The 18,601-nt window shown below is 39.7% G+C and overlaps 1 pseudogene; it reads right to left on the bottom strand.

Annotated features, from left to right (window-relative positions):
* The window catches only part of LOC145823029 (isoleucine--tRNA ligase, chloroplastic/mitochondrial-like), a 42,594-nt pseudogene extending 25,008 nt beyond the window's left edge, over positions 1-17,586 (bottom strand).
* Positions 17,587-18,601: the final 1,015 nt, after the last annotated feature.

Here is an 18,601-nt window from a genome sequence, read left to right as displayed (position 1 = left end):
ATGTTTTCAGATCTCCAGTTGAATCAAGTACTAATAAAAATGACATAAGAGAATGAATTTAGCAATAACCATGAAAAAGAACAAAGAAATCTATTAAAAACTCCTAGAAGTTCAAAATTATATGGAAGTTCTGAAATTAGAAGAATCACAAGATCCTATATCAGATTCTGGCTGTTCTTCTGGTATTAGTTGATCCTACATGATGCCAAATTGATATAACATGTCATAAAACATAAAGAATCTATGTGTGGATTTGGGTGAAGACGGGTTAGGGATCACAAGTTCACAACCATACAACCCGTCTTCACCCAAACAAGAGTTCATGGCCTCAAATTGACTTGCAGTGCCATAGGAAGGTGCTTCCTGCAAAGGCAAAATAGAAACGCCATTGACCATTCAACAAATGAAAAGATGTGTTTGAAATATTTTAACCAGTGACTAGCCCCTGGGTTTTTGCCTCCTCCAATCATGATAATTGGATCTACAACATTACCCAAAGATTAACTCACCTTCAAAACTCTCTTATCCAGCACAAATCCATGCGTTATCACACCGAAATATGGTGCCTTCCTTAAAAATGGTAATAGAATGTCAGAAACCCATGTGGCATCTTAGAACTTTAATATTCCGAAGACCTACAAGTAATTAAGAAAATATTTGCACAGAAAAACAACCTTTGGAACCATTCCAAGCTATAGAAAGATATTTCTAAAAATTAATGAGTAAAACTTTTGGAGAGAAAGGAGACCAGCACAAACACCAATCAACCGAACAAATCTAGAATCCATTATTTTTCTCTTCCCTTCCAAACCTAGTTAACTGTCAACATCGATTACCTCTCCCCGCCAAAGATGCATTTCTTCTCAAAAGGCCAAAGCCTCTAAATAATTCATGCTGCATTCTTACTTCTTCAAGCTACCTTTTTATTTATTTTTCCTTAGTTCAAAAGCTTCGTCCAAAGCCACTTACTCACGAGTACTTGATTCATTTGGCGCAGTAAACCATATAACATGTTAGTGTATAATTGTTAATAGTTGTTATATGTTAGTGTATAATTGTTAATAGCTATTATAACATCATAGCTTAGTATTATAGCTTTAGCACTTTATCTTTTATGATGTTAATACTTTATGTTTTTGGTGGGCATCCAATGCATCATATCCTCTCTATAAAGAGAGTGCATTCTCTTTGTAAAAATACACACACAATTACAGACAATTCAGTGTCTCTCTCTTTATCCTCTCTCTCTCTATCAAACTATTGTTTCATGGTCTCAGAGCCCAGGTATACAATTCTGGCATTTTTCATTCTTGGTGTTTAGTCCTGTACACAGTGGAACTACACCAAACAGCTCGGAATCTCCTTACGATTCCAACGGCACCACGCACGTCATCAGAAACTCCTTCACGCGCTCTCACGCGCCTCCTTTGTGATCGGCGCATCTCTTCTTCCGTCGCCACTCTCACACGCGCCTTCACGCGCCTTCAGGACTGCTTCTTCGTGCGCCGTGCTTGCTACCGTGCACCTGTATGCGCCATCCCTCTACCGTGAGTCGTGCCTGCGCCATTCCACTATCGTGCACCCGCCTGCGCCATCCTGCTATTGTGAGCCGCGCGTGCGCCAGTTTTGCTAACGTGCGCCGCTAACATCATCTTGCATTCTGCTGACATCATCTCTACACAGCACACCTTTCCTAGCTCTTTTCGACCTTTCGGACTCATTGGTACACTCTGTTTTACCTAATTTTGCTCCTTCAGGTCTATTCCTATTAATTTAGCCTGACTCAACTAGTATTATGGATCGTCATGATGTCTCCCATCCCATTTCCATTATTTTGAATGGTTCAAACTATGTTCTGTGGGCCCAAGCCATGTCTTCCTTCCTCAAAGGAAAGAAGCTCTGGCGAATTGTCACCGGGGATGTGACCAAACCGGTGAAAGACAGTGACACTAATGAAACTACTACTACTACTGCTACATATGAAGACCGACTTGAGGAATGGGACAGTAAGAATTACCAAATCATTACCTGGTTTCGTAATACCTCTGTTACCCCTATCAGTCTTCAGTTTGGTCGCTTTCAGCTTGACTCTGTAACTACTCCTGCAAAAGACATCTGGGATTTTTTGAAAGAACGATACCAGACTACTGGTCTTGCCCATCAATATCAACTTCAGAACCAACTTCACCGCATGCGTCAAGAATCCACTCAGTCCATTAATGACTTCCTTTCTCAAATGTACTCTGTTTGGGATCAGCTTGCTCTTTCAGAACCAACTTGGCATGACCGAGAAGATACTGTTTTATTTACTATCTATCGCAGCCAGCAAAGGTTGGTGCACTTTCTCATGGCTCTTACTTCCTCTTTTGAGCCCATACGTGTCTCCCTGCTTCATTGTCATCCATTGCCCACTCTTGAACAAGCAATTTCTGAGTTGCTATCAGAGGAGACTCGTCTCGGTACTCTTCAAACTCATCATGTGGACTCTGTTCTTGCCACTCCTCCGTACCGGCCATCATTTACCCAGCGGACCACTGCCTACCTCTATTGTCAGAATCGGGGCCTTCCTTCAACCCATCTCCTGGTCAATTACCCCGTCAGATCCTGCCGCTACTGCAACAAACTTGGTCCTGGTCATCTGCAACAGGATTGTTTTCGCAATCCATCCCGATCATCCTCCAATAGCCACTCCTCTCGCGGTGGCTCTTCCCGGGGGAGCTTTCATCGTTCTGGGAATCAGTCTCATCACACTGCTGCTGTTGCTTCCGGGAATCAGACTCATCACACTGATGCTGCTGCCTCTGAGGGGTTCTCTGAGTCACCTGCTCCGTCTACTCCTCGCTTTTCTCCAACGGATGTAGAGGCCATGCTCAAACAACTTCTCTCCCCTTCTGGTACACCTCCTCCTACTGCTTTATCTGTGATCCCAGGTAACTCTTCTTGGTATTTTGACTATGCCTGTTGTAATCATATGACCTCCAATTCTACTGTCTTTTCTTCCTTCTCCTCATCTCTTCATATTCCCTTAATTCATACTGCTAATGGTTCCCTCATGTCTGTCCGTCATGTTGGTACTGTTTCCACATCTTCTTTATCTATACCTCAAGTTTATCATATCCCTGCTATCACCTTAAACCTTATTTCCATTGGTCAATTATGTGGACTTGGTCTAACTGTCACATTTTCTGCTATTGATTGTTTGATACAAGACCCTCAGACGGGGCAAACTATTGGGATCGGCCGTAAGCATGGACGTCTCTATGAACTCATTCACCTTCATGTTCCTGCCTCTCCTCAGATCGCTGCTCCTGCATCTACTTCCTCATTATCTCCCTCTCATCTTTGGCATTGTCGCTTAGGGCATATTTTTGTTAATCGCTTAAAGTCTTTGGTTTCTAGTTGACAGTTGGGTCATGTAATTCTAGATAATTTTGATTGTATACCCTATCAACTTGCCAAACAACCTGCTTTGTCATTTAATAAAAGTACTTCTGTGTCCCTTGCACCTTTTGATCTTATACATTCGGATATTTGGGGCCCCTCCCCTACTACTATTATGGGGGGATCTCGCTATTTTGTTGTTATTATTGATGATTTTTTCCGGTTTACTTGGCTTTTTCTCATGAAAAATAGGTCTGAACTTAAACACATTTATTATAGATTTGCCCAAATGGTCCACACCTAATTCTCCAAAGCCATCAAAATTTTTCGCTCTGACAATGCTATGGAATATCGGGATTCAGATTTCCTTTCCTTTCTTCAGCATCATGGTACACTGCCTCATCGTTCCTGTGCTGGCACGTCCCAACAAAATGGCCGCGCTGAATGGAAACATGGGCATATTCTTGACACTACTCGCGCTCTCCTTCTATCTTCTTCCTGCCTTGAAAACTTTTGGGGGGAAGCTACCCTCACTGTTGTTTACACTATCAACTGTGCTCCTACCCCTGTCATCCATAATCAAACTCCCTTTGAACGTCTGCATGGCACTCCCCCTCCTTATGCCAATCTTCGGGTTTTTGGCTCTGCCTGCTTTGTTCTGTTTCAATCCCATGAACACACCAAGCTTGAACCTGGTTCTCGTCTTTGTTGCTTTCTTAGGTATGGAATTGAACATAAAGGCTTTCGCTATTGGGATCCGCTCTCTAAACGTCTTCGTATCTCCCGCCATGTCATTTTCTGGGAGCACCAAATGTTTTCCTCGCTATCCTCCTTTCACTTACCCACACTTTCCACTACTGTACTGTTTACTAATCCTTCCATAGATCTTTTCTCTGATGATTTTGATACAGGTTCCTCCTTCATCGAGATTCCCTTGCTCACTCCTGATCCCGTCCAGCCTGCTCTCCCTGAAGGTCTACCTCTCATTTCCACACCTCCTTCTCCACCGGTTCTTCCTCCCACCGATCCTCCTACGAGTCGACCACGCCAGGTAACTCAACCTCCTATCCATCTTCGTGATTATATTGTTAGATTTGCTGCCTTCTCTACTTATGAACCTACCTCCTATCGTGAGGCTTGTACTAAACCTCTTTGGCAGCAAGCTATGACTGATGAACTCCAGGCCTTGGACAAAGCTCATACTTGGGATCTTGTTGATCTTCTTCCTGGCAAGACTGCGATTGGCTGCAAATGGGTTTACAAAATCAAAACACATTCTGATGGCTCTATTAAACGCTACAAAGCTCGTCTTGTTGCCAAGGGTTTCAACCAGGAATATGGTATTGATTATGATGAGACATTCTCTCCTGTTGCTCGGCTTACCTCTGTTCGCAGTTTACTTGTTGTTGCTGCTGCTCGCCACTGGAGACTCTTTCAGATGGATATCAAAAATGCTTTCCTCAATGGTCATCTTCTTGAGGAGGTCTACATGCAACCTCCACCTGGGTCCACTTTTCCACCTCATCAGGTTTGCAAACTACAGCGTGCTCTCTATGGTCTCAAGCAAGCGCCTCGTGCTTGGTTTGCTAAGTTCAATTCTGCTATTCATGACTTCGGGTTCACCTCTAGCTCCTATGACTCTGCTCTTTTTATACGGACTACTCCTCATGGTACCACTCTTCTTCTTCTGTATGTGGATGATATGATTATCACTGGAAATGATGAAGCTGGTATTCTCCACCTCAAACAGTTACTCCACCATCAGTTTGAGATGAAGGACCTTGGTACTCTTAACTACTTCTTAGGCCTTAAAGTCTCTCATGATTCTATCGGTTCCTATTTTTCCCAGGCCGAATATGCATCTGATCTTCTGGCTCGTGCTGGTCTTACTGATTGCAAAACTACCTCTACTCCAGTTGATCCTCAGATTTGTCTCACTCCTCTTGATGGGACTCTTCTCTCCGATGCTACTCTTTATCGCCAGCTCGTCGGCAGTCTTGTCTATCTCACAGTGACTCGTCCTGACATTGTCTATGTTGTTCACATTGTCAGTCAGTACATGTCGGCTCCTCGCACTCCTCACTATACTGCTCTACTCCGCATCCTTCGCTACCTCAAAGGCACTCTGTTTCATGGCCTTCACTTATCTGCTTCCTCCTCTCTTGAACTGCGTGCCTTTTCCGATGCTGATTGGACTGGGGATCCTACGGATCGACGCTCTACCACGGGATTCTGCTTCTTCTTAGGGGATTCTCTTCTTGCTTGGCGTAGCAAAAAACAATCCCTCACTACCTGCTCTAGCACCGAAGCTGAATACCGAGCTCTTGCTAATACTACTCAGGAACTTCTCTGGCTTCGCTGGCTCCTTGCTGATATGGGTGTTTCTTCTTCTGGTCCTACCCCTCTCTATTGTGACAATCAGAGTGCCATTCAGATTGCTCACAATGATGTTTTTCATGATCGCACCAAACATATTGAGATTGATTGTCCTTTCATTCGCCAGCATGTTACCTGTGGTACTGTTCATCTTCTCCCTATTGCTTCAGTCGATCAACCCGCTGATATCTTCACTAAGGCTCATCCTCGTGGACGCTTCAATGATCTTGTTTCCAAACTCAACTTGGTTGATGCTTTCCCTCCTTGAGTTTGCGGGGGGATGTTAGTGTATAATTGTTAATAGCTGTTATATGTTAGTGTATAATTGTTAATAGTTGTTATAGCATCATAGCTTAGCATTATAGCTTTAGCACTTTATCTTTTATGTTGTCAATACTTTATGCTTTCGGTGGGCATCCAATGCATCATATCCTCTCTATAAAGAGAGTGCATTCTCTTTGTAAAAATACACACAATTACAGACAATTCAGTGTCTCTCTCTCTCTCTCTCTCTATCCTCTCTCTCTCTATCAAACTATTGTTTCATAACATTTGTTTTTTCATTTTTTTAAATAAAAATAAAGAAGAATTACAGTTTGATCCCTACCAACATGGGTTAGGCGGAGAATAAAAAGCATCATCTCTTCCGGTACAATCAATATGGAGCCTTCTAAGTGGCATAAGAAGAATGAAGATGGAGGACACGAAGGCAGAGGCAATCTTAGATAGAGAGAGAAAGAGAGGCAGTAAAGTCTTCTAAGCATGTCGGACAGGAAATGTTACTATTGGATTGCTTGCATGGAGGTGGATACCCCTTCTCATAAGAGGGATGGGCTTGGAGGCCAGTTCACCAGGAGAGAACATCACAAGCTCAGAGGCCCCGTTTATTTTGGGTTATTGGGAGGGGATTGAGATTCATAGTGAGGTAGAACCCACTAATATCATGTTTGTTTTGAGAGACAGAGAGGTGATTCATAATCTCCTACGGACTACGAATCTCCTTGGGGAGGGGATTAGGATAGGCTTGTGGGACTTGGTATTAGAAAAATAGTCTGGCGGACGAGAAATTTTTTATTTTTATTTATTTTTTATTTTATTTTTTACATGTCGGACATTTTTTTTGAACATTAATATTTAATTTTTTGTATTTTTTGTTAAGTAAAAATCATTATTTTATTTTTTTTGAAATTATTTTATTTTCTTTTTATTTTTTTAAAATTTTTTACATGTTGAGCATTTTTTTTAAAACATTAATGTTTAATGTTTTTGTATTTATTTTATTTATTTTATATTTATTTTATATGAAAATAATTTAACAATCCCCACACTAACAACTATCATCAAAACAAACACAATTTTACTTAATCCCCTCACTATCAATCCCCTCACTAACAATCCCTCACTATTAATTTCCTCACTGTCAATCCCCTTCATTCTACCTCTAAAAACAAACGGGGTAGAGAGAAGTGGCTTGTGCACCTTGGCCTGACAAAGTGGACGTTGCAACTACCAACAGAGCTGTAATTCTCAGTGTTCAACTCTAGCAACGGGTACGTGGCTGTGCTCAAAGTACGGAGAAGCATAGGGCACATCACGTGTCTTACTCAAAGACTGGTTTGTTTTCTTGTGAAAGCCTTTATCTAATATTGGTCCAAGTGTACGTCTCTTTGTTTGGGCCGGGGGGGGGGGGGAGGACAAGGCATCTCGACGAAGCAAAGCCTCAACTCCAGGCTCCACGCCACATGTACTTGATGTTCCCAAGGTGGGAGTCATAGGTCGTTCAAGCTTCTCCAAGACTGAGGCACCAACCGGAAGGGGTTCCTAGGCCCTGCTCTCGACCTAGGTTGGTGTAGAAAGTAGAAACATTAGGATACCCTTTTTCTTTTTTTGCTAAGAAAAACCTTAGATGCCCTTTTGTGAAGTATAGGAGATGTGTGCTCAGTGAGGAGTCGTCGGCTGAGCACGGAAAGATCAAGCACAAGACAAGACATTGAGAGGGACACATTTGATAGGAGAGTGAGTGTGCCTAACACTTGGAGATGCTTGGAGGGATTATAGATAGCTCGGTTAGAGGTTTGTTTGGCCCAACCAATCAGTGCCTTGAGCATGATCATCGAGCTGTATCAAGAGATGCTTTAGGCACGATCCCTTTATGTTGTGTTTGGTTGGGGGATTTGGGAAAGGATTTGGAAAGGAAAAGGGAAAAGGTGTGTGAAACTATGTGAAATATAGGCATGTTTTATTCACATTTCACCTACCTTTTCCATTTCCCTTTTCAAATCCCTCTCCAAATCCCCCAACTAAACACAATATTAGAGATTGACATATTGAGGAAATACTCTCCCTTTCAAGATAAGTTACATATAGTTGAGGTAAAGATAAGAACTTTGATTTACAGAGATCACTGATCAGGAATACACAAAATTTTGCACCGGTAACTTTATCAACTGACACTCAACTTGTTAAGAATGCTAAAAACAATATAAAAACATAATGATATAACATTGAAACACAAATAATTACATGCAGGGCAATAAAGAGCACATTCAGACGATAATTACCTTTTGTAGTGATGGTTGTTAATAAAGAACTTTGGAACTAACCACGATGCTGATCTGTACCTTCAAGATATAAATCTGCAGGAAAACTAAGCCCACTTCTTTTCTCCAACACAGCAGTCCAAGAAGAGCCTAAAATAGGTCATGACCAATTAACCAATGATGTGATCCTTGTAGTGCATTTTACAAAATGGAATAATGGACTGCATTTCAAATCTAAAAATATCAAAGCTCAATGCAATTACGACCGTGCTTCACAATAAATGACTAAGGATATATATTATAAATTAATGGTAAATGTGACTAGTAGGATTTTCAGATACAAGAAATTATCGAGAAAAACATGCTCTTTATAAAGCACATGACAATAGAAGTCCAATTACTCAAAATTTCAAGCTGAGAGAGCTTGATGTAAAGTATTCTTAACTATTCTACACCATTTTAATATGCTTAATTAATGCTTATCCCTATATACATTTCGCTAACTACTATACTTCAGATCCACAAAAATTTATCAGACAAGAAAGAAGGCAATAATTCTCCCAAAAATCCCTTTGATCAAAATAACAATTGTTCAAATAAGGTAGAAGGCAGCAATCCCTTTTGAAGCTTCAGTCCCATCCTCTTCTATTTGTTCATTCTCCAACAAGAATTTTCTAAAATGTACCTAGTTTGAAAAATGAAAAAGATAAAAAAATTGATTTGCTGTTTTTTGTTATTATATATTTTCAATGAGAAACAAAACACCCATTCAAATATCCAAAAAATCAAATTTCCAAAAAATAAGCATTCTAGAAAAACAAAATAATAACTGTGATTTTTAAAAGTATTTCTCACAATTTATCTGCATTTTTTTTGTTGACAGAACTGGAACCAAAATGCCCAATAATTTCAAAAATTGATTCTGAAATCTTATGTCAGTTGCATTTCTGACCGCCTCAGTTTTCTAAATTTTTAAAACACAATAAAATGAAAACAATATAGAAAGATAAATGCAATAAGGGCTTGCCAGAAACTGAGGCAAAACTCAGTTGAGAAGCATTAAATCAGCCGTCTTTTCCACCATCTAGTTAGGTTTACCACTAAATCTGTTGCCATCAATCAAAGGTTGAATTTATAATCTTCCAATGATCAACCTGTTTACAATGATCCTTTCTGATACCAAGTTTCTGATCCGATTGCATAGTCATAATAAAATAATGTCACCAAAATGCTGATAAATCAATTTGTTACTTGTTACTAGAATCATTTAACCAAGTGAAATAAATAAATAAAGAACCATTTGATAACACTTTTTTCTCAGGAACACCGAAACCACAAATCAAAAAACAAAAAAAAAAAAAAATACTTGTCATACTGTATGGTTAAAAAGGATGCCAGTGATCAAAATTCGGAAGTACTAAAAATCTGTGTTTTTCACTAGTAAACAAAGTTAAGTGCAACATTAAATTATGAAACCTGAGTTAAACCAAACATCCATTGTATCAGTTCCCTTCTCATATTCTGATGCTTTATCACGATATGCATCAGGAAGTAATTCCTCCACTGTTATGTACCACCAGGCATCACTACCCTTTTGGGAAATTATAGCTGCCAAGATAAAAGCAATCAACTGTGTCAGAAACCAAAATTTAGATGTAAATGTTTAGTAGCTTCATAGAAACTCTACAACTACAATAATCAGGAAAGGAAGGAAAATAATACACTGAGAGAGCATACCAAAGATGCTGACAGGCAAAAACAGGAAAGAAAGTAGAGTAGAGATTGGATATCTACATGAGATGCAAAAATAACACTATGGTTTCTAAATGTAGAGTCAAAATGCATAGATATAAACCTAACATATAAAAGAAAATAAAATAAATGACTTGCTTTATGAGGTCCTTAGTTACACTTGATATGATCAATGGTATCTTCATTCAGGAGAGGTTCCTTTGATTCAACATGATAAAAGACTGGAATGGGGACACCCCATGTCCCTTGTCGTGAAATACGCCAGTCAGAGCGGTAGAAGTCATTGCAGAAATTCTGTTTTCCAGCCAGAAAATGGATGTGCATTTTGGAAAATAGTGTCAAGACTATAATTATAGCATTTGTCAGATAAGGACTGTTTTAATTTGGAATTTCATATTTGAAGGGAAACAAGCAATTATCATTATAAAATGACCCTAAATACATTATGTGAAAAGTCAAAGTTAAACAACTTAACACTTTTTTTCAAAGTTGAAACCCTACGTTTTGGCAATTACATGTTTTAGTCAAAAAGTTAAAAAGTCACTACAAGTTGTTATATTACTCTTTCTACTTTTTCGTACATCTTTTTGTAAAAAGTCAAAAAGTTACTAAAATAACTTGTTCCCAAACGAGGCTTTACAAAATTAGGGGAACAAATATAACTAAATTCAAGAGCAAGTATGACTGATGGACATATATCCAATTACACAACAATGCAAACAACATGAGCCATATATTTGTACAATAAATAAAGAGATGGAAAAGCATCAACTTTGATTCGTGCTCAAGCATAGTTAAATAGGATTCATACCCTGCTATTGAGCTAGGCATAATTTAACATATCAGCGTGCTCCTAAAGAATCAATGGTCAAAAAAATTCATGCCTAACAACTATAAAAATAACAAAATGCAAAGCATAAAAAGAGTTAATTGGGGTTTTGCATTATCACATACAAATGTAGGATTTGCTGCAATAGAAGATAGAGACAGAATCCATGTTACTTGGCTGATTGAGCATCTATGGCAGCCTCCCTGAATCCTTCCACAGGTGCAAACCATTATTCAGTTGCCATAAAAATTGTAGGCTTTTTTGTGCGCCAATCACATGGATACTTGTGTGCAAGAGAAGAAATTGTTAGCTCTAACCCCATGCATGCAAAGCAGAGAGAGTCGAGGATGGCGTACAAGGACCTCCACCACAAGTGAAAGTCTGAGCTGGGCATCTGCAAGACTCTCTCTTCTCTTCACCTTCTTGCCATTGTTGACACTTAACATTAACCATTAAAGAAGGTAGAAATTTTGGTGGGTTTGTCTCCCTCTCTCTCTCTCTCTCTCTTTGTGTATAAATAGAGACAGGAGGGAGAGGGTGAATGGTATCAGAAATTTGAGAGAGAGAGCTGTGAGTTGAGTGAGAGTTTTATCTTCTCATTTGTTTTTGTATTTGCTTTATTTTAGTGAAACTCTAGTTTCAGTTTCATGGACGTAGCCATTGGGCCGGATCACGTAAATATTTGTGTCTCATTTTTTGGGTGTCCATAATCCTAACAAAGTGGTATCAGAGCCGCGTTGGTTGTTTTTCGAAAAAATAGAGTGTGTTCTCAAAATTTTCCTAGAATTCAAAGTGGTCGAAATCCACTTTTGATCACACTAGGTTGAAGGTCTTGACGAGACAAGCACAGAGGTGAAAACCGCGTCAAAAAAGGACCCCGGAGGAGCCTTTACGCGCCGTCACACGCCATCTGACGCCGTGACTACACGCCGTCACGCGCTATACGCGCTGCACGCATCTTCTTCGTTCTTCTAGGTCCTAACTTCACCCATCGCCAGTAGCTGACATCTTGCCGTCGACATTGGCATCATTCGAGCCGAGCCGCCGAGCTGACCGGAGCCGTTGACCGAGTTGAGCCAATGACAAGCCACGTTGACCAAGTCGAGCCGTCCAAGCTATTGACTGAAGTTGCTGACCAAGCCGAGCCACCAGCCAAGCCACGCCGTTGCCGATGGTGTCAGCCTGACGCTAGCTGAACCGGATAAATTATCCAGTGCTTCTCAGCCACACAAGATTTCACCAATCTGAACTGTTCAACCTGTTTTGGTTTAATTTGAGCCATTCTGAATCCGTTTTTGATGATCCAATAGTGCTTTCCAACTATTTGGACTATTCTAAACATATCTATACGATCAGATTTTGAAAATTAGATTTAAAAATTTACAGTTTTTATTTTGGCAATTTGAAATGCTTTTCCGGCTAATTTGACCAGTCCAGACTCCACAACGAAGCCTATTTTTCAGATAAAGATCACTTTCTGTATGATGGAGGAATCAACATCGACTTTGGGATCTATGATCAAGCTGACTGCTTCCAACTATGCAATTTGGAAGCCCAGAATGGAGAATGTCCTGTACTGCCGAGATTTGTTTGACTCTATTAAGCTTAATAGAGTTAAACCAGCAACAAAAATGACGAAGACTAGAAGCGAAAAAATCGAAAAACCATTGGCCAGATCAGATAATGGATCGATCACAATGTTTTCCACCATGTCGCCCAGAAAACTGATGCCTATGCTCTTTGGACGAAGTTAAAAGGCATGTACCAGTCGAAGACTGCTCGGAACAAAGCCCTCCTAATAAGAAGACTTGTGAATTTGAAGCTAAAAGGTGGTATCTCTGTTGTTGAACACACTAGTGAGTTTCAAAATCTGGTGAACCAAATGACAACTATCAAAATGGAGTTAGATGATATGATACAAGCCCTATTACTGCTCAGTTCTTTGCCAGACAATTGAGAGATGTTGGTGGTATCCCTCAGTAACTCTGTACCTGAAGGAAGATTGACCATGAACATGGTCACTGATGCTCTATTCAGTGAAGAGGCAAGAAAGAAAGATATGGGTAGAGATCAATCCCATGGCCTCGTCACAAAAAATAAAGGTAGAGACAGAGATAGAGGAAGAAGCAAAAGCAGAGGACGTAGCAGATGAAGATCTCAAGGAGTTCTTCAGTACGTACCAAGCTGGAGATTTTGGTACAGTGAAGATGGATAACTTCAGTTTTTCGAAGATTGTGGAGATCGACAATGTTTGCATCCAAACTAAAGTCGGGTGCACGATGGTGTTGAAAGATGTCAGGTATGTTCCCAATTTACGCCTAAATCTTATCTCAGGGATAGCCTTAGATCGACAAGGCTATAAGAACTACTTCGACAAAGGCATATGGAAGTTGAAAAAGGGATCTCTGGTAGTAGCTAGAGGACAAGCAAGTGGCACGTTGTACAAGACTCATGTGAGGTGCATTCAGATAGCCTTAACGTAGCACAAGATGAGGCATCACCAAATTTGTGGCACAAAAGGCTGGGCCACATGAGTGAGAAAGGGTTACAGATTCTCGCAAAGAATTCGCTTATTCCCTTTGCCAAAGATGCGAAATTGAATCCTTGTGACAATTGCTTATTTGGGAAGTATCATAGAGTTACTTTCCACTCATTATCCAGAAGACAATCAGAGTTGTTGAGCAAAGTATACTTTGATGTATGCGATCCCATATAACTGGAATCTTTGGGTGGTAGAAAATACTTCCTAACGTTTATTGATGATGCATTACGGAAGGTATGGGTTTATGTCCTAAAGACCAAAGCTGAGGTGTTCCAGTGTTTTCAGACATTCCATGCTATGGTGGAAAGGGAGATTGGAAAGAAGCTGAAGTGTCTCCGAACAAACAATGGGAGTGAGTATACGTCAAAGGAGTTTAAAGCCTACTGTGCTACTCGCGGTATCCGGCATGAGAAGACTGTTCCCAGAACCCCACAACACAATAGTGTAGCTGAGAGAATGAACCAGACCATTGTGGAGAAGGTCAGATGTATACTTAAAATGACAAAGTTGCCAAAGCCATTTTGGGGAGAAGTTGTTCGTGTTGCCTACTATCTGATTAACAGATCGCCATCCGTTCCACTGAATTTTCAGACTCCAGAAGAAGTATGGTCTGGAAGGGAGATTTCTTACTCTCACTTGAGAGTGTTCGGGTGCAAAGCATTTGCACATGTATCCAAGGAGCATAGGCAGAAGCTGGATGATAAAGCTACTTTATGCATCTTTATTGGCTATGGAGATGAAAATTTTGGATACAAATTATGGGATCTAAAAAACAATAAGGTTATTCGAAGTCGAGATGTGGTATTTCAAGAAGGTCAGACCTTAGAAGACTTTGGGCAACCAGCCAAACCCAAAGTTGATGATGTTTCAAAAATTATTCCCAATCCTGCATCATCACAGCATGGCATTGATGAAGAAAAGCTACCACAGCATGCAACCAATAATGTAGAGTTGCAGGATAGATCTCCAGAAGAAGAAGATCCAGAAGCAGAGGGTGTTGAGTTGGGGGAGCCACAACCCCCTCCGCCAGAGACTGTTGGTCCACAATTACGAAGATCAACAAGAGAGCATAAGCCATCATCAAAATACTATGCTTCTGATATATTTTGCTTACTGATGAGGGGGAGCTAGAAAGTTTTTGAGAAGCTCAGAATCATAAGGAGAAGAGTAGCTGGCAGCAAGTTATGCAAGAAGAGATGCAGTTCTTGTAGAAAAACCAGACTTATGATTTGGTAAAACTTCCCCAGGGTCGAAAAGCATTGCAGAACAAATAGGTGTTCAAGTTGAAGAAAGATGGCCGCGGAAAGCTAGCCAAGTATAAGGCTCGATTGGTTGTCAAAAGTTTTGGGCAGAAGAAATGTATTAATTTTGATGAAATCTTTTCTCCAGTTATGAAAATGACATCCATTCGAGTAGTTTTGGGACTAGCGGCCAGTTTGAATTTAAAACTTGAACAGATGGATATGAAGACGAAATTTCTCCATGGTGATTTGAAGGAAGAAATTTACATGGAGCAGTTAGAAGGTTTTGAAGTCAAAGCGAAAGAAACCTTAGTTTGTAGAATGAAAAAGAGTCTTTACGGCCTCAAACAAGCGTCGAGACAACGGTACAAGAAGTTTGACTCATTCATGGTACGTCATGAGTACAAGAGAGCTGTTGCAGACTAGTGTGTATATGTCAGGAAATTTCCTAGTAGAAACTTCATCATACTCCTGCTCTATGTTGATGACATGCTGATTGTTGGACAGGATACCACAGTAATCAGATCACTAAGGAAGGAGTTATCACAGTCCTTTGACATGAAGGACCTAGGCCCTGCATAGCAAATTTTGGGCATGAAAATTGTGCGTGATAGGAAAGCCAAGAAGTTGTGGCTATCACAAGAGAAGTACGTTGAACGGGTAATTGAGAAGTTCAACATGAAAGATGCCAAGCTAGTCAGTACTCCGTTGGCTAATCATTTCAAGCTAAGCAAGAGTTGTTGTCCCTTCTCTACAAAATAAAGAGAAGAGATGGAGGTTATTCCCTACTCATCCGCTGTAGGGAGTTTGATGTATGCAATGGTGTCTACCCGACTAGATATTGCTCATGCTGTTGGAGTAGTAAGCAGATTTTTTTCCAATCCAGGGAAAGAACATTGGGAAGTAGTCAAGTGGATTCTGAGGTACCTCAAGGGTACATCTAAAATGTGTTCGTGCTTTAGAGATGCTAAATCAGTCTTGGAAGGTTATGCGGATTTAGAAATGGTATGAGATCTTGATGGTAGGAAATCTACATCAGGATTTATGTTCACTTTCGTAAGGGGAGCTGTGTCTTGACAATCCAAGTTGCAGAAGTGTGTTGCTTTATCCACAACTGAGGCAGAATATATTACCGCAGCGGAAGCTGGGAAAGAGATGTTGCGATTGAAGCAGTTTCTCCTAGAGTTGGGATTAAAGCAAGAAAAGTTCATGGTACATTGTGATAGCCAGAGTGCCATAGATCTGAGTAAGAATTCAATGTATCATTCTCTTACAAAGCACATTGATGTTCGGTATCATTGGATACACGAAGTGATGGAAAAGGAGTTATTGCAATTAATCAAGATCCATATAGATAAGAATCCAGCTGACATGCTTACAAAGGTGGTCACGAGAGACAAACTAGAAATTTACAGAGACATTACCGGGATGGACTTCAAGTGAGAAGTCAGTCATACATGTGGGTATGGAGGGGGAGAATATGTAGTTCCAACCCCATGCACGCAAAGCAGAGAGAGTCAAGGAGGATGTCATAAAAGGACCTCTACCGCAAGTGAAAGTTTGAGCTGGACATCTACAAGACTCTCTCTTCTCATTACGTTCTAGCCATTGTTGACACTCACTGTTAACCATTAAAGAAGGTACAAAATCTTGGTGGGTTTTTCTCTTTCTCTCTTTGTGTATAAATAGAGATGGGAGGGAGAGGGTGAATGGTATCAAAAATTTGAGAGAGAGAGAGAGTTGTGAGTTGAGTGAGAGTTTTATATCCTCCTCTGTTTTTGTATTTGCTCCATTTTAGTGAAACTCTCATTTCGGTTTCATGGACGTAGGCATTGGGCTGAACCACGTAAATGTTTGTGTCTCATTTGTGAGTATGATTGCTTGTTGTGTATTTTCTGGGTGTCCATAATCCTAACAGAAATATATGATGTCGTATAAAGCAGCATACCTAACTCATCATACCTTACAACATCAAGAGAGAACAATAGACAATTTCCACAATTTGCAGCAAAATGAGAAAAGACAACTTACTGCATGGTTCTACCATCATAATTGACATGTGCTCATCCAAGTATTCAATGACAGCAGCATTGCCACCCCCCAAGTACATCAAGCACACTAAACTTTTTAGCCTCTTCAGTGCACTTTCCATCATCATCTACAGGGGAATGGATGAGCAGACCATACTTCAAGCCAGTCACATAATCTTCCTGAATGTGACCAGGAGCTGTATGTACAAGCCCAGTTGCTGACTTTGTTGTAAGTAGTCTCCCCCAATGACAAATGGGCATTGTCTGCTATCTATTGGATGAATATACCTGAAGCCACATTTAAAATCCACATGTTAGATAGCATCATGCCGACAATTCACTACATTGGAACTCTAAAGACCTGTAGTTTCTGATGTAAATTTGGACATGAAAGATCACATAAACAAAGGACAATGATGGAATCATACTAGAATGGCATAACTCTTAAAGGACATAAAACAGTTCAAAAGTTCTATTTCCAAACATAACCTGCAGTTTTCAACATTTGAACCCATTGGTATTTTCTTCACAACAAGTTTTGTGCCCCATTTTGCTTCTAATGTTAACAAAAGGTCTAATGTTATGATAAGGAAGGGTTTCTTCTGCTCCTTCAGAACATTGCCAAGCCTCTTCTTTCCATCTCCAGGAGATGTAGAAGCATCTCCCGAGAGTGCATGTACCTCAACAATGGCATATTGAAGCTTCGGATTCCCCGCAACAACTGAGCATGAAAAAAGGAATATTTTATTACATATTATAATGTATACAAGGAAAAGAGTGTCATATAGATGTATATGCATGTCACATTGCAAGCAAAATGTGCAACATTAGTATATGTAGTAAATAGACACAGTTTAGAGGACTAACAGTTGATGTAGTTTCTGCTATAAGCCATATTTCTCCTACAACAGTAGTGCATACTATAAAGAAAGAGAACTGCAAGTGATCATAGGAGAGTCTACACTCTACTACACTCTACACCATACCTTGTATGACATCTTCATTTCCCACTAAGGCAGGACTCAATTTTGCCAAGACTGTGGCTTAATGACAATAGTTATATGGATAAACTATACGCATAAGAGGCCAAGGAAATTTTGGTTAGTTTTCTTGAGTTTCAACAACATTGATGTGAATACATAGCCGTCATATACAAAATGCACACTAGTACAATTTACTTGTTGAATCAAAGCTAGTTAGAGGAGCTCAACCACTTTTCCATCTCAAATACTCTTCAAATGGTAAATGCTACTACTAAAGTGCGTAGCTATAAAAGATAATATCAACTGGTGCAATTCAATAAATTTTCAGGAAGATTGCATCAATGAGTAAATGAGCATTTTAAGACTGTTCCTAGCCCAAAAGAAGATGTAAATACTCATGCTTTAAACAATGCCCATATACCATATACACAAGCGCTGAATATCAACAATATATAACCTCTTATTGTCATTGCATTACCTATTATCATTAACAAATAAAAAGTGAGAAATACCAAGAGAGGATTCTCTAAGGTGGGGTAGGATTTAAAAAACAAAACAAAAACAGAAAAGAAAGAAAGAAAAAAGAGAAAATAACAGCATGGTTAATCCTCAAAGTTCAAGAAGAATTATGGGACCCTATTCAGCTATATTGAATATTTAATATCAATTGAAGCATACAAAAATTGGCAATAAAGGCAAATCACAAAGATATGATCAAATAGATATAATGAGTCATTTCAACAGTAAAACAACAAGACCTTAAGTCAAACATTTTTCTAGGCCTTCCATGGAAAAAATATTATAAGCTAAAACTACAAGACCCTCAGTATTATTGCGTAATCAGACATGTAGTTTTTTACCCCCCAGTCTGTCAAATCAGGCAGATTCTCTTCTTTTTTTTCCCATGATAATATGGAAGATAATATT

This window comes from Camellia sinensis, chromosome 1 (genome assembly GCF_055761805.1).
Source record: "Camellia sinensis isolate YWXY chromosome 1, ASM5576180v1, whole genome shotgun sequence".
NCBI classification, from domain to species: Eukaryota; Viridiplantae; Streptophyta; class Magnoliopsida; order Ericales; family Theaceae; genus Camellia; species Camellia sinensis.
This window is presented reverse-complemented; position numbering and strand designations above follow the sequence as displayed.